Genomic DNA, 16,089 nt, shown 5'->3' with positions numbered 1-16,089 from the left:
ACCAACTCAATCAGTTTTTAATTCAACCCCAATAGGTCTATCAACGTAGACTAGCCACCTTCCAAAAAGTTCAAGGAAAGGAAAAAAAAAAACCTAACACCCCAAACCAAAAGTCAAAAACTCAAAAGGCAAAAAACCCTCTAAAGACTAAAGCCAAAAGCCCTCTCGTTAAGCTCAGTCCCACCTTTATATGCCAGCTACTAAATGCCAACCACCCACTAATCACAATCACCCCCCACCCACCAGCAACCAACCCCCAAGGACCAACTCACCCCAAGCAGCCAACTTCCTGCAACTGCCAGCCCTATCAGCAACTGACAGATCATAACTATCAGCAACTGACCACAACTCCCACCCAACTGTCAGCAATTGATAACAAATGACAGTCAGACCAGTTAGTGCTGAGCACCTTTTATAACCTCTTCCTACCTCACTTCCTGTCTCTATGGTTCCTCCTTCCTGTCTCTGTGGTTTCTCCTTTCTGTCTTTATGGTTTCTACTTCCTGTCACTGTGGACTGGTTAATCCCTACACATCTCTATAGTAAGAGGACCTCCAGATCCCCCATTAAATTAAAAAAGGACTAAGGAATTCCTTTTTACACTGTGGTCACTTGTTTTTAAATGCCTGGCATTGAATTCACAAGATTTTGATAGATGTGTGTCAATTTTTCATCATGAAACTAGAGTTGGGCCAAATTGGATATTAAGTATACCTTTGAGGAAATCAAGCTAAACAAAAACTAGCTCTCAATCTAGTCTCTTAATTTTGCAACTGAGGAAACTCAGGTTTACCAAGCTAATATGACTTTTTCAAGATTATAAACCAAGAAGTGGACTCAAGATGGAGGCCTAGAAGGAGCAGAAGTTCAGACCTCTGAATACCCTTCCTAACCAATCACAAACTGAATGCTCCTAGAGGACTCTGTTACAAGGGAATCACTTTAAAAGACTGATATATATTAATTTAAGGTCGCCAAGGAATCAGCTATGTAATTCCTAAATGAAAAACTCAAGTCAGCCGTCAGCCTTTTTTGGAGTTTAATTACAATAGGAGTAAGAAAGGAATTAGAGATATATAGAGAGAGAGAAAGGGGAGAGAAGGGAATAGGGCTTAAATACCCCTTCTGTTTAGGCTGGGCCAAAAGGCCCAAGCCCTTAGATAGCTGGGGCAAAGAAAAAAGATCAGTCCCTATTACTCACGTGTCCAAAATGGAGAAACAGTCTCAGAGGCCCCCACCTTCAGCTTCCTTCAGAGCAAGCTTTCTCCGAGCCCAGGAACCACACCGACCAAAAAATCAACCACCACCCTCAGTCTCCAGACCCTCCTATCTTTAAGGACACCATCCAAGTTGCCTCCCCTCAGTCCTCACATCTACCAATCACTCTTCATCAATTTCCCTGTCAATGGAGGCTCTCGCTTAACCCAGGACCGCCCAGAGGTTTCTGGCTTTTGCACATGTCTGTTGAAGGTCATATTTTTCAAATGATTAAATCTTTACTCCTTTGTTACAGCCCTTTCTAAATCCTGTTAACTTGAGTATGGTAGAGATTGGAATAATTAAATTTTGATCTAGGCTGCAGCCCTTACTCAATCCTATTAGGACTGAATAGGGTGGAGATTTATTCCAAGTATCTCCATTGTATCAATTCTAAAATCAATCAAGACTCAAAGAAATTCCTGTTCTATGCTTAAGCATAGGTCAAAGTCCTTTCCATTGTTCAGCAAAGGGTTTCTGTCCTAAAGTAATCTTAAGAGGGGAAGAGAAGGAACCTCCCATGCCAATGGGGTTCCCATTCCAATAGACTATCAGTAAGAAATTTTCCAAGTATGAAATATCCCAATGGTGAAATTTCCAACATTTATAAGTCTAAGGAAATTTGAGGTTTACAACTCAAAAACAAACTTAACAACAAGACAGAGCCAAGGAACCCTCCTGCTGGACTTAATCCAAAAGGTATTCCCCCCAAAAAGCCAGAATCCAAGAACACTCAGGTTTAAGGGGAAGACAGAAGGAAGATCCCAGGACCCATTCCCCCTCCCACTCAGAGCACTGAGACTCCAGTGGCAGCAGGAACTTTTGGGTGGGCAAAGGTACTGATCTGGAGGGTGTACCTTGCCAGCATGGGTGTACCTTGCCAGCAGGGCTGTGCCAAGTTCAGAGCATCCAACAAAGACCGTGGGGAAGGAGCTAGAGAGGGAACTTAGACTTGGCAGCCTGGCCAGAGCTGTGGATATCCTCCATATTTGCTCCAGCCTTCCAGGAAGTTTTGGACTCAGAGCATACCTAGCCCAACTAAACTGAACTTAATCCCATCAAAAGTCTCCAGAACTCAGGGAAGCCCAGGCTCCACACCCATCATCAATGATTGCTGGACTTTAACCCAATTAAAAGCCTCCAGAGGACAGGGAAGCTCAAACCCCAACAAACCTCCACCACACACAGACTACACTGAGAGATCTCCTGTTAAAGCTCCAGGAGGTGAGACTAACAGAAGCCCCCAAAACCAAAAAAATTAGAGGATCAAGAGAACAGACAAATGCAGGGATTAAAGAAGGGGTGAATTTGAGGAAACAACAGAAAAATAAGGAAGAAACTACAATAGACAGCTTCTACTCAGCAAACAGAACAGAGGGGGAGAGATTGACAAACGATAAATCAGAAACCCCAGCAAATTGGATACAAGCTGTGGAAGAACTCAAAACACAATTAAGAGAGGCTGAACACAATTGGGAAAATAACTTAAAAATTAAGATAAATCATCTGGAAACAGCAGTACTTGAACTAAAATGAGAAAATAGTGTCTTGAAATCCAAAATCAACCAGCTGGAAAATGAGAGAAAGGAGATGAAAGATGAGGCAAAGAAGATGGAAGATGAGACAAAGGAAATGAAAGACGAGGTAAAGAGGATGAAAGGTGACCTTCAAAGAAAATCAGACCAGAAGGAAAAGGATGACCAAAAAACCAGGGATGAAATCCAATCTTTAAGAACCAGACTACAACAACTGAAATTAAGTGACCTCACAAGGCAGCAGGACACTATAAAACAAAACAAAAAGAATGAAAAAAATTGAGGAAAATATGAAGCATCTCATTCACAAAACAGATGATTTAGAAAATTATTCAAGAAGAGACAATTTAAGAATCATTGGTCTACCAGAAGACCATGACAAAAGAAAAAGCCTGGACATAATACTACAGGAAATTCAGGAATATTCAGCAAAACTGCCCTGATATCCTAGAACAAGATGGGAAAGTGGAGGTTGAAATAATCCACAGATCACCTCCTTTATTTAATCCCCAACTGACAACACCCAGGAATGTTATAGCCAAATTCAAAAACTATCATACCAAAGAAAAGATATTACAAGCTGACAAGAAGAAGCCATTCAGATACCATGGAAATATGGTGAGGTTAACACAAGATCTGGCTGCATCCACACTGAAGGACCAAAAGGCATGGAATATGATATTCTGGAAAGCAAAGGAACTAGGTCTACATCCAAGAATCAAATACCCATAAAAACTGACTATGTTCTTACAAGGGAAAGTATGGTCATTCAACACAATAGAAGAATTCCAAGCATTCATAAAGAAAAGAGTGGACCTGAACAGAAAATTTGATGTCCAAACACAGTACTCAAGAGAATCATCAAAAGGTAAGCATGGCGGCAGTCTAGACGTGGGACACTTCCTCTCCTCAGCACCCACCAATACAGATTACCTCAAAAGACAAAAAACAAACAAACAAACAATTCATAAGAACAAAGGAACTCTACAGTATGGCACAGCATTGAAAATATGTGGGATTTGGGCACTTCCACACTATAAGATGGTGAAAAATCTCCTACCAAAACGTGAGCTGATCTACCCTCCCCCACTCCACCTCGGAGCCAGAGTCAGAGCCAGCGTTCTCCAGAATCAGCGAGTGAGAGAAGGGTACCTCTAGAGTAAGCAAGGGTCCTTGGGAGCTGACTAAGATCACCAAATACCTACCCCTGAGAGCAGCTACACCTGAAACCCTATCAGCTGGGGAGCACAGACTGTGGGCACTCTTGGGAATGTGGCACAGAGAAGGGCAGCAAACAGCAGAGGCAGCAGAGATTCGAGAACTTGTCTCAGGCAAAATCCCTGCTCCTTAACTCCATACACAGAGAGCCTGCCCATCTCACTCAGATTTCTGACTAAAAGAAGAAGGAAAAACCTCCAGAGTGATGACAAATTGTGCACAGGAACAAAAAACACCCTCCAAGAAAAACAAAAAAAGAAGGCATTGACCCTCGAAAATTTTTACAGAGGAAAAACCCAGGCTACAGAGGAAATACAGGAGGAAATTCAAACAAAGCCAAAACCTTCCAAAAAAAAATGGAAATTGTCCACAAGCTCTGGAAGAATTTAAATTGGAGTTTATCAAAAAGATAGAAGCACTCTGACAAGAAAAGTAAAAAATAGTTCAAAGAGAAAATCAAAAGATTAAAGCATAAAAACAAATGATTAAAGAAGAAAACCAAAAGATTATAACCAAAAACCAGGCCTTAAGGACCAGAACTGGGCAACTGGAAGCCAATGATCTTGAAAAACAGCAAGAATTAATAAAGCAAAGTCAAAAGACTGACAAAATAGAAGAAAACAAAATATCTCACTGACAAGGTGACAGATCAGGAAAACAGATGATGATGAGACAATATGAGAATCATTGGTCTTCCTGAAAAGCCAGAAATAAACAGAAATCTTGACATCATACTACAAGAAATCATCAAAGAAAACTGCCCTGATGTTCTTGAACAAGGGGGCAAAATAGACATTGAAAGAGTTTATATAACACCCTCTACACTAAATCCTCAAAAGACAACTCCCAGGAATGTAATTGCCAAATTCCAGAGTTTTCAAGCTAAGGAGAAAATTCTACAAGAAGCCAAAAAAGAGATAATTCAGATACGAAGGACCACCAATCAGGATCACACAAGACCTGGCCGCTTCTATACTAAAGGACCATAAGGCCTGGAACATGATATTCAGACTGTATACTTCCAGGGGAAAGTATGGGCATTCAACAAAATAGAAGATTTCCAAGTATTTGTAAAGAAAAGACAGGGACTATGTGGAAAGTTTGATATCCAAACACAAAGATCAAGAGAAACATGAAAAGTCTCTAAGAATGAACATGCTTCAGATTCAAGGAGAAACCAGGAGAATTCACACTTTGAAGGAAGGAGGGGAATACCTCAGAATCAGGGAAAAACAGGATAATTCACACCTTGAAGGGAAAGAGGGATATACCTCAGTGTCAAGGGAAAACCCAAGAGAATTCACACCTCGAAGGAAGGAGGGGCATACCTCAGAGTCAAGGGAAAACCAGGAGAATTCACACCTTGAAGGGAAAGAAGGACATACCTCAGAGTCAAGGGAAAACCAGGAGAATTCACACCTTGAAGGAAGGAGGGGCATACCTCAGAGTCAAGGGAAAACCAGGAGAATTCACACTTTGAAAGAAGGAGGGGCATACCTCAGGGTCAAGGGAAAACCAGGAGAATTCACACCTTGAAGGAAGGAGGGGCATACCTCAGAGTCAAGGGAAAACCAAGGTAATTCACACCTTGAGGGGAAAGAAGGACATACCTCAGAGTCAAGGGAAAACCAGGAGAATTCACACCTTGAAGGAAGGAGGGGCATACCTCAGAGTCAAGGGAAAACCAGGAGAATTCACACTTTGAAAGGAGGGGCATATCTCAGAGTCAAGGGAATACCAGGAGAATTCACACTTTAATGGAGGAGGGGCTTCAGAGAACTAGTTGGTATAAAAGTCCAGGAATATACTAGACTCAATTTCCTGATGCTAAAAGCAGAGTTAAGGCAGAGGTGAGACTGAAGCAGAGATCCCAGCAGAGAAAGGAAAAAAATGGCCTCTTGCTCAGAGCTTATTCAAGATTTCCAAGAAGAGCTCATTTGCTCCATCTGCAAGGATTATTTCACCAATCCGATGTCCATTAAGTGTGGCCATAGTTTTTGCCATAGTTGTCTCTTCAACTGGGAGCATGAAGCCTCAAACTCTTTCTTCTGTCCAGAGTGCAAGGTTGTCTCTCATGTGAGGGATTTTGTAGCCAATGTGCATCTTGGGAAGCTGGCAGGCATTGCCAAACAACTCCAGTGTTTTCAGAACCCTGAGGGATATAGCAATCAGAAAGAGCAGAAGTTGTTCTGTGAGAATGACCAAAGCTTTTCGTGCTTGTCCTTTTCTGAGTCCCAGAAACATAAGGCTCATGCCCTCTACTGCATAGATGAGACTACTCAGGACATCAGCAAAAGGCTTCAAGAAATTCTGACAGATTTGAGGAAAAAATTGAAGAATGCTGAACAACAAATGGCTAATGAGGAGCTGAAATTGGCACAGTTCGAGGAAGAGATGACAATTCAAAAGGGAAATATTTCTTTGGAATTCCAGAAACTACATGTTTTCTTGGGAGAGGAGGAAGCTGAGTGTCTATCATCTGTGCAGAGTCAAGGAAAGGCTAATTTGGAAGGCCTGAAGAAGAGAATAAGGAGACTTTCCTATCAGAGTCAAGAGTTAAGTAAGAGGATCACTGAGATAGATGAAGAGTGCAGGAAACCAGATGTGGATTTGCTCCAAGATATAAAAGGAACATTAAAAAGGAATGAATATCTGCTCCAGGAAGAAATAGAAAACTTTGCTCTAAAAAGTATTGTCTGTTCCATCCCTGGAATTATAGAAATGCTTTTAAAATTCAAAATTGATATCACTCTGAATGATAAAACAGCTAGTCCAGGTCTCATCATCTCTGAAGATTTGAAGAGTGCAAGATATGGAGCTGCCCAGCTGGAAGTGCTCAGTAACAGTGAGAGACGCACCAATTTTGCCAAAGTTTGTGCTGTTCAATACTTCATTTCAGGCAGATTCTACTGGGAGGTGGAGGTTCCAAGCAACACTGAATGGGGTGTTGGCATCGCTAAAGGACAAAATCCGTTAGAAGAATTCTTTGTGCTTATGGCTACACAGAGTCAAAATGGCTTCAATCTTTATGTCATAGGCAAGTGCTATGTTTCTTCTGAACCTGATGTGAAATTTTGCTATAACTGTATGACCAAACTAGTGGTAGGTGTTTTCCTTGACTGTGAACATAGGGAAATATCATTTTATAATGTTAAAGAAAGATCCCTCATTTTCACCTTTCCAACTATTTCATTCTCAGGACCCGTTTGCCCTGTCTTCTTTCTTTCTACAAAAGTTGAAACAAATAATAGTTCTCTCATGATCTGTCCCTAACTGAATGAGATCAAGGAATAAATACTTATCTTTAAATAGACTTCAGGCACTCTCTTCCACAAATCTGTGTACCATGAAATTTTGGAACTGGAATGGTCCTTTGAGAGTTGTCATAATCTAATTTTATGCATAATATAACAAAATTGAAGAGAGAAAATGACTCACTCAAAGTAAGATTCTTGGACCTATCTCCTATCTCCAAACCAATTATATCATATTTACATGGTATATATTTTGTGTATCCTTATTATTGTACATATTTTTCCTCTGACCCCAGGGGAATAAATGCTAGATGACAGCAGAAAATGTTTCCTTTAATTTTCTGTTATCTTCCATTTCTATTCAACATTGTTGAATAAATGCTGTTTGAATGGGAAAAAAAGACAAGTGTTTATTTAGCATCTACTATGTGCTAAGTACTGAAGATATGAGTACAAAGAACTAAATAATCATTCTTTGCAATAAATTTATATATTTGCAATAAATTTATATTCTAAAAACACTGAAGAAAAACAACTGCTTGAATACATGGGTCAAAGGTTGGGGATGTAGACTCTAAATGAACATCCTAATGCAAACAACATCATTGAAATAGGTTCTGATCAAGGTCACAAGTAATAACCAATGAAATTGTGCATCTCAGCTGCAGGAAGGTTGGGTGGAGGGGAGGGAGGGAAATAAAGTGAGTATTGTAACCAAAAAAATAAAAATAAATAAAAAACAAAAACAAAATTACAAAACAATTCTGCAAGTATTTGAAGGCTGTCATATCATTTCTTCTTATTGTACCCTAATCCCTAACTACTTCTCTACTCACTCACTCCTCTATGTATTATAATCTGATTTGTATCCTGATCCCTCTAGTGAGTTCTTTCTCAGTTTGTGAATAACCTCCATATTTGAAAATTCCAATATTATTTTATTTTATCGGAGCTCATTCTTCATTACCCTGCAGAATTTCACACTCCTTTGTAGTGTCCATTCCTTTGCCTGCCATTGCTCCACCTTGCTGCTTGAAACTTTGGGGATTTGGCTAGAGAATGTGATAGGAAGTAAGGAGGGAGATAGAGCTGTGGCAGAGACATACTATAGTCTTCAGGCAGAAAGGAATCCAGGACTATAGAACCCACCATTTCTTAGTAAGAATGGCTGCTGGTCACTAAGCCCTCAAACAGGCAAAGGGCTTTTCATGTGATTAAAGAGAAATCAGATTAGATAGATTAGAAAGAGGAAGCATCAACTTCACTGATTAATTTGGACTTTGAGTTCTCTAGTTCAGTCTGAGTTAAACCTTAAATGCAAAATGTGGACCTTTTCATTTAGTGAGTTAAATGTCCTATGGAAACTGAGTTTATAATTCTTTGCCTTTACACAGAGACTCAGTGGTGAGGATCTAAACATATTCAATCTGTATTTCCTAGGATTCCTAGATTCATACTGATCCTATATCAGAGGGAAGAAGGTGTGAAGACTGGATTTAGCTATCTCCTGATTGTAACAATGAAGATACTTAGCTCTTCCTTTATTGGGAAGATTGAATTGTAATCCACAATCTATTATTAGGTTTTAATCCCCAAAAGGTGATAACTCAGCATTTTGAGTAGATCTACCCATTTTAACTACAAAAAGGTGTTAAGTCACTACAAATGGTGAACTAATCAAAAAAGGTGTTAAGTAACCCAAAAAGGTATAATCTAACCAAAGAAGGTGTGAACTAAAGAGTGGGCAGTCCTGGAGAAGAGCTTCTGCCTTTCTCCAAGGTTTTACACAAAGCTTTAAAACCTCCAAGAAAGACCCATCATCTTGAGACTCTTTCCCCTGATTAGGACCTTAGTATTTCTACCTGGCTCAGAGGAAGCCAGATTTTCCTTTCTCTCTCTCTCTCTCTCATTCCTTAATATCTTCCCTATATTGTAAATAAACTAACATAAATTCCATTTACTATAGTAATTCATTTTGTGATTTAGAAATTAAATCCCTGGCAACCACCAAACATAAATATTCAGAGTCCAACCACAAATAAATTTAATAGAGGGAAGTTCTAGGATTCAAGAGAGGAACCAACTGGTACTTAGCATACATTTTATTTAATCTTATGCATTATTATAAGGTTATTATATACTGTTTATTTAATTTTTGATTATACAAAAAGAACAAATGCTACATGCCAGATTGAGTTTGACTTAACTGCTTCTATGTAAAGTTGACACCATATATCAAAACAAAACAAGTAGTACTTACTGAAATATAGCAAATTAAAGGGGAAAAGAGAGCCAATATATATGGGGGCTTAGAGCTAATTATGACAGATCTACAACCCACTCCTTGACAATGAATTGGTGACAACTATTGTAAGGGATTTTACCAGAAATAGGAAGTCTTGAAAACCAGGAAGTCATGCAAGGCAAACCAGAAAATCCTGGATAACAGGAGGGATTCCAGAACATTGGGGAAGAGAGAGTGTTGCTTTTCCCTCACAATCAGGAGAGAGCCCAGAGGGTTTTCAGTCTAGTATTTCTGGGATGGACCCAGAGAGCCAGTGTTTCCCTCTCCTGTGGGTTTTCTGGAGACTGCTTATCCCTGCTGCTGCTGCTGAGGAGTGTATATTCAAAAGAGCTGCTGGTGACTTCCTACTGAGATTGCTGCTTAACTCAAAGGACTCCAGTTGTGTGAAATCTACTTTGGCTTTGTTCTTGCCCTTACCAAACCCTTCCTAATCTTAATTAATAATTTAAGGAGTTAGTTTAAAATAGTTATAGGAAATTATAAGGGTTTAATCTCTGATTTGTGGTTAAAGTTAGTTATTCCCCAAACCTCTTTCCCTTCTCCCTTTAATTTAATACACCTCTTACTTTGTTATATATTTATAGTTTTGAACCCTATTTCTACCTACCTATTTCACAACCCATAAGGAGAGTCAGAGCTAAAAGATAAATAAAAAATTGTCACCATTAAATTCCAGGGTAGGAGATGCACAAACTTTTAGGAAGAATGTGGAGTTCTCCCAGGAATGCAACCTTAAGGTAAAATCTTCACCTTGATTATTCTCTAATCTTTTGATTCCCATGACTTCTTTTTTCTTCTTCTTTTGTATCTCTTCAACTTCTCACCTACTAAAGGCAGTCATTTCTCCAATTGCAAATGCCCTCTTCCCTCTCCTTTCAAGTTTTTGTCCATTCTAATTGCTTCCACTATAATTTCTTTGAAAAAAATGCTGAGATCTATATTTTAGATCTGATTCTCTCCCTTAAGTTCCAGTTCTACATTTCCATCTACTTGATGAAGATATCCAATAGTCTTTTGTGGTAAGGAGCAGATTAAGATCACTGAAAACATTTCCATTTCTCAAAGGCTATCCAGTCTCTTTCCTCTTTTTATTCAATTATGGATCCAGTTAACTATCTATTTTTAGTTCCTTAACAAATTGTACTGAAGGACTAACTAGACAGGCTGCCCATACTACTATGTGCTCAGATCTATCACAGTTCCGGACTCATACAGAATACTTATTGACTGTTAACTGACAACAATTTAAAATTTCCATCCATTTGGTTTTCTAATATAGATCTTATGTGTATTAAAGTTTCTTGTGGATAGGCCTTGTATCTTTAATATAATCTAAGCTTTCTAAAGGCAAGGAATTTGCCAAATTTTATTCTTGCATTTCCAGACCCTAACACTCTTTTGTAGTAACAAGTACTTTGTAAGTGTTGAGTTGAAATGAATGAAACAAATACTGTTTATCTAAGTTAAAACAATATCTTCTCTTTCTTTACATGGAAAAAGAATCCCTGAAAATTGTGCTTGCCTGATAGATTCCCATAGACATACATCAGAACCCAGGAACCTTTTCAGCCTTGGACTACAAAGGGTATGAACCAAAGATGTAGCACTTAGTACACACAATAGAATTCCTTGAGAAGTTCTTAATGGGAGGAAAAGAAGATTGTTCTCTGGACTGAATCTATTTCTCTTCTGTGCAGCTCCTAGTATATTGTTAGTGCACAATGAATGTTAAATAATAATTTAATGTTTTTATTAATGACAAAGGAGCAATCAGTATGTTAATGAAACTTGCAGATGATACTAAATTGGGAGTTATTACAAACACCAATTAGGGGAACCAGACAATGAAAAAGGACAGAAAAGAGAGAAAGTTACAACAAAGCAAGCTTCAGCTTTGCAAAATACAAACAAATGCACCTGCAAATAAACCCACATTGTGGGAAAATGGAGAAAGCAATACTGCTGAAGCTGACTGAACAGGGGATGAGTTTCTAGTATGGTCTTAAAAAGGCTCCCATGCTAAGACAATATATGTAGGAGAACATATAGTGATGACAAATATGAATCTCTGTCCTGAGCCAAATGGAACTTAATATTTCCCTTAGCAGTGAATTCCCTATTTGATATTCATTCCTACATAGTTTTCTCCCTAGCTAGGCTCAGAGACTAAATTATATCATACATCTTAATCCCCAAATCCTTTGCTCTACGGTTTAGTAAGATGATAAATAAAGTAATTTGAGTGATAGAAGGAAACATAAAACATATGTCAGATCTGGAAGGGACCTTAGAACATAGTATATTAATACTCAAAGGGACCTTAGAGGTCATATAAAAGAGATTAACCCACTTATTTTATAGTGGCTAAAATGAAGATCACAAAGCTTATGAGATATGGCAAGATCCCACAACTAATTGGTGGCAGAGTCTATACTAGAATCCAAATCTTCAACCTCTGAGTCTTCACCTAAAAATTACTTTCTGGCTTTTGGTTTGACATTCAGATTTACCCAAGTGGTCTATATTTTGGAAAGGCCAAATGGTGGCTTCCTTCTGAAAGTTGCTATCTTGCATATACCTTGCTAGGGAAGAGAAAAGGAAATTTTCATTGATGCTTTACTGTCATCTACCTGGCTGATGGATGTAGAACAGGGGAAATTAAAATAGCAGGAGAAATAGAGGCAGAATTACTACACTATATCAGATATGAACTACAGTCTTCAGTTAATTTCATTCTCTACCAGTAGAGAGAGCATGTTAGAAAGTAGAAGGCATTTTGTCAACCTCTATGAGAAAAAAAAAAATTGGTATATAATGAATCCAAATCCATTAACTCAGCATGATATACTAATGGACAAGATTCCCCTAAGATAAAGGAATCAACCAAAAGATCATCATTTATTTTATCAGGACATACAAAGAAATTTTATACTTGTGATTACAATGTAGTTCCAAGACATGAAAATGGGCACATATAACTTGAACAATGATCTAAAATGTCAGATAACTTGAGAGATGATTATAGATTTATTCATTCTTCTATTGTAAGACCACTGAAGATGCTGAGTTCAACCTTCAAAAACCTTTCTTGAAGTTCCCAGACTATAATAAAAGGATGGAATTAAAACCAATACAGATAATATTTTCAAGCACTGACTACTGACATTTATGATTCAAATTTTCATAAGATTTAAACATTTAAGGATCTTTTCACTATGCAACTGTGATTGTGTATTGTATGTATAGTGATCCCTTACTACATAACTATAATATTTTCAAAGGTAACATATATATTATTATCCCCATTTTACAATGGGTTTGAGATGGTAAATAATTTTTCAGGGTCACCCAATTAATAAGTGGTAGAGACAGGACTTGAATCTAGTCATTTTGATCCCTAGGCCAATGGACTCTAGTACAAATTAAATTTAGCTGAATTTAAAAAGTATTTATATTTTTTCCCATTCCCGAACCTTTGTGACTTTATTGCCCTTGTTCTGTCTCAGCACACTGTTTTATTTTATATTTTTGAAGATTCAGGAGATACAGGGTTCATTTTATCAGTTTAATCTCTGCACTGAAGTCCAAGTGGCAGGTCGCAGATTCTATTCAATTTCAGTAGTCAGTCTAGGCTATTGATTTATTCAGCTGTAGAGGCTGTGTCATAATATTACTACTAAAATCAAAATGAAAAAGAAATTAGATCATGAGATCTATTCCCACTTAATATCAGAGATGTGTTTATAAAACAGTAACAGCACAACAACCTAACTTGTGGTGAACTGGTTTATCCAGTCATGGGATTAGAGCAAGAAAAAATATTGGAAGCCATCCAGACCAACTCTCCCATTACAGATAAGGAAACTGAGGCACAGAGGAGTTATGTGACTTCCCTAAGGCAGTAGAAGGCAGACAGGAATCAATTTACTGGTACATGATGGGGGAAAGCATGACTAGGGAATAGCTTGTGTGAAAAATATGGGAAGCAGCTAGATGGCTCAATGGACTAGGTTTAGAGATATTGAGGTCCTAGGTTCAAATTTGACCTCAAGATACTTGTTATGGGTAGGGGCTAGCCCTAACTCATCACCTACTCCTTTCCACTCTTCTGCCTTGGAACCAATACAAAGTGTTGATTCTTAAATGTAATGTAAATTTTTTAAAAAATAAGTATAAAAATATGAGAGTGTTGGGTGAACTACAAGTTCAATATGAACCAACAGTGTGATTGATATGTATCACACTAAATATCCTCCTTCTATAGCTAACAGAAAGACAAGAGTCTTTGACACCAGAACCATACAGTTCCTTAGTTTTTTCTCAGGAGTGGTTTAAAGAATACATTATTTTTACAATCATTTCTTTCACTGACTATTCCCAAGTTAAACAAAAAACTTCATAACAAACATACAGTCTAACAAATAAAAAATCCATGTTAACTGCTTCCAAAAACAAATGCTAAATTCAAAATGGCACCTTCTGTCACAAGGGAATGAATACCTTTGAAATGTCCTACTCTGAATGCAGCCCTTATCCATAACCTTTTTACTTTTAATCTATCTTGAAAGTATTAAATCTGTTATGAACTTGCTTTCTCCTATAAAATTTTCCTTGATACCTATTTGTACTATGGATGGAGCCTTGGGTTCTTTAAATCTATGCTAATAGAACACGAGCTCTAGAGGATCTTCCCAGGCAAGAAAGAATGAGGGCCTCACACATGTAGTGTGTTGTCTAAGAATGAGTCTGACTATATTCAGAAGAGTTTTTTATTGGAAAGATGGTCATCAAGTAATACAAATTTTTGGTGATAGTAACTCATGAAGACTGACTTCATAAAGATTTCTTGTTTGACTAGTGGAGTTCCACAGAGATGAAACTATGCAGCATTTGAAATGTCTGAGTATTAACTTGCTTGTTGCAAAACATTCGTCTGTCTGAGACTAGTTAATGGGGGAGTGAGAAGTTCCATTCCACTGAGCACCTGAAAGAACAGAACAGTAAATCTCCCACCCTTATCTTGGAATGTTCATTCCTATGAGGTCATAATGAATAGCAATTTGTGGTGGCCTAGGAATCTAGAGAAAGAAAACCTATTTTTCATATGGCCAAGACCAGTGTACTGATCAATGTACTAAAAAGTTTTTCTGGAGTTTGGAGAAAAGAGAACTAACACATTAAAAAAGTAACCTAAAAGAAAAATAGAAACAAGGTCTTACATACTTTTTTGAAAATCCATAGTTGGATGAAAAGATAGATCCTTACCAAATCTATAAATGTCATAAACTTGGAATGGATTGTTATCCCAAAAACTCAGAAAGGATTTCAGTAGGTCAAAATGATAAACTGGTTTTAACATCATGGAATTTAATTGAGATAAATGCAAAGCTCCTATGGCTTTGAAAAGATCAACTGCATAAATAGTAGAAAAATTTGAACTCTAAGTTCAGGGTAATGTTGTTATAAAAAAATTAATTGGATCATTTTGCTTTGGACCATTATAAATTTTTCTTTGGAAGAGATGCTCCAGAGCAAAGGGAAATGTCTTGATTTACATAAAGGGAAACATTCAGTCTATAAGCTAGAGGCCAATAAACTTGATTGAGATTCCTGGAAATAATGTAGGATGAATTATTTAAAAGATGATTTGTGAACATTTAGAAAGGGAAGCAGTTGTTGAAAAGAGTAAGTATGGCTTCATCAAAAATTAAGTATCCAGAGAAACTCCTTTTCTTCTTGTGAAAAGGCAAATACAATGGTAAGATCGGGGAAAAATAATCATAGTATATTTGGAGTTGAGTAAAATGTGTCAAAATCTTTCCTGTTATCCTTGTGACAAAAAGGAAATATGTGGGCCAGATGATAGTATAATTAGGTGGATGAAAAACTTATTGAATGGCCAAATCCAAAAGAGCAATCACTAATTTGCCAATGCTAACTGAAAGAGAGAGAAAATGCCTTAAGAATCTGGCTTTGACCATTTGTTAACTATGGGTAAAAAACATGGAGAGTATGCATGCCTGTTAAATATTCAAATTTCACCCAAAGCTGGGAGGGGTAGCATACTTGTTGGATGACAGATCCACTTTCAAAAAGATCTTTACTTACAGTGATGATTTAAATCTAATAATATAAGATCAGAGTGATAAATGCAAAGTTATAAACTTGAGTCCCCCTTCCCTGCCCCCCCAAACCTTGTAAGGATATGATGGAATATGCATGGCTAAGTTATAGTTCCTTTTGAGAAAATTCCTTGAGACTTCCGTGAGAGTCATAATGTTCAGAGTAGAAGAGGAGCTCTAATACTGCTATACTTGGGCTCAATTATGGAAGGTCTATTTTAGGGTAGACACTGACAATCTGGAAAGTATCCAGTGAAAAACTATATTTTCTCTGCCTAAAATGCTTCATCCCTGATCCTATTCCTAATCCATTTTATATGTTTACATATATATATGTATGTGTGTGTTTATGTATATAATTTTATGTATGTGAATCTACCTAATTATACTGTCATTTG

The 16,089-nt window shown here is 37.6% G+C and overlaps 1 long non-coding RNA gene across 2 annotated transcripts in view; it reads right to left on the bottom strand.

Annotated features, from left to right (window-relative positions):
* LOC103098316 (uncharacterized) overlaps nt 1-16,089 on the bottom strand; it is a 39,544-nt gene that overhangs the window by 15,554 nt on the left and 7,901 nt on the right. Inside the window, exon 4 of one of the 2 annotated variants that reach the window (XR_008915510.1) lies at nt 14,325-14,553. The exons of the other annotated variant lie outside the window; for it this stretch is intronic. This is a non-coding gene — a long non-coding RNA (uncharacterized LOC103098316). Of the gene's footprint in view, nt 1-14,324; nt 14,554-16,089 lie in introns of those variants that run through there. 2 annotated transcript variants of the gene reach the window in all.

The sequence above is a fragment of the Monodelphis domestica genome, chromosome 1 (genome assembly GCF_027887165.1).
Source record: "Monodelphis domestica isolate mMonDom1 chromosome 1, mMonDom1.pri, whole genome shotgun sequence".
Lineage (NCBI taxonomy): Eukaryota > Metazoa > Chordata > Mammalia > Didelphimorphia > Didelphidae > Monodelphis > Monodelphis domestica.
The sequence above is the reverse complement of the archived record's forward strand: the minus strand, read 5'-3'. Positions and strand labels throughout refer to the sequence as shown.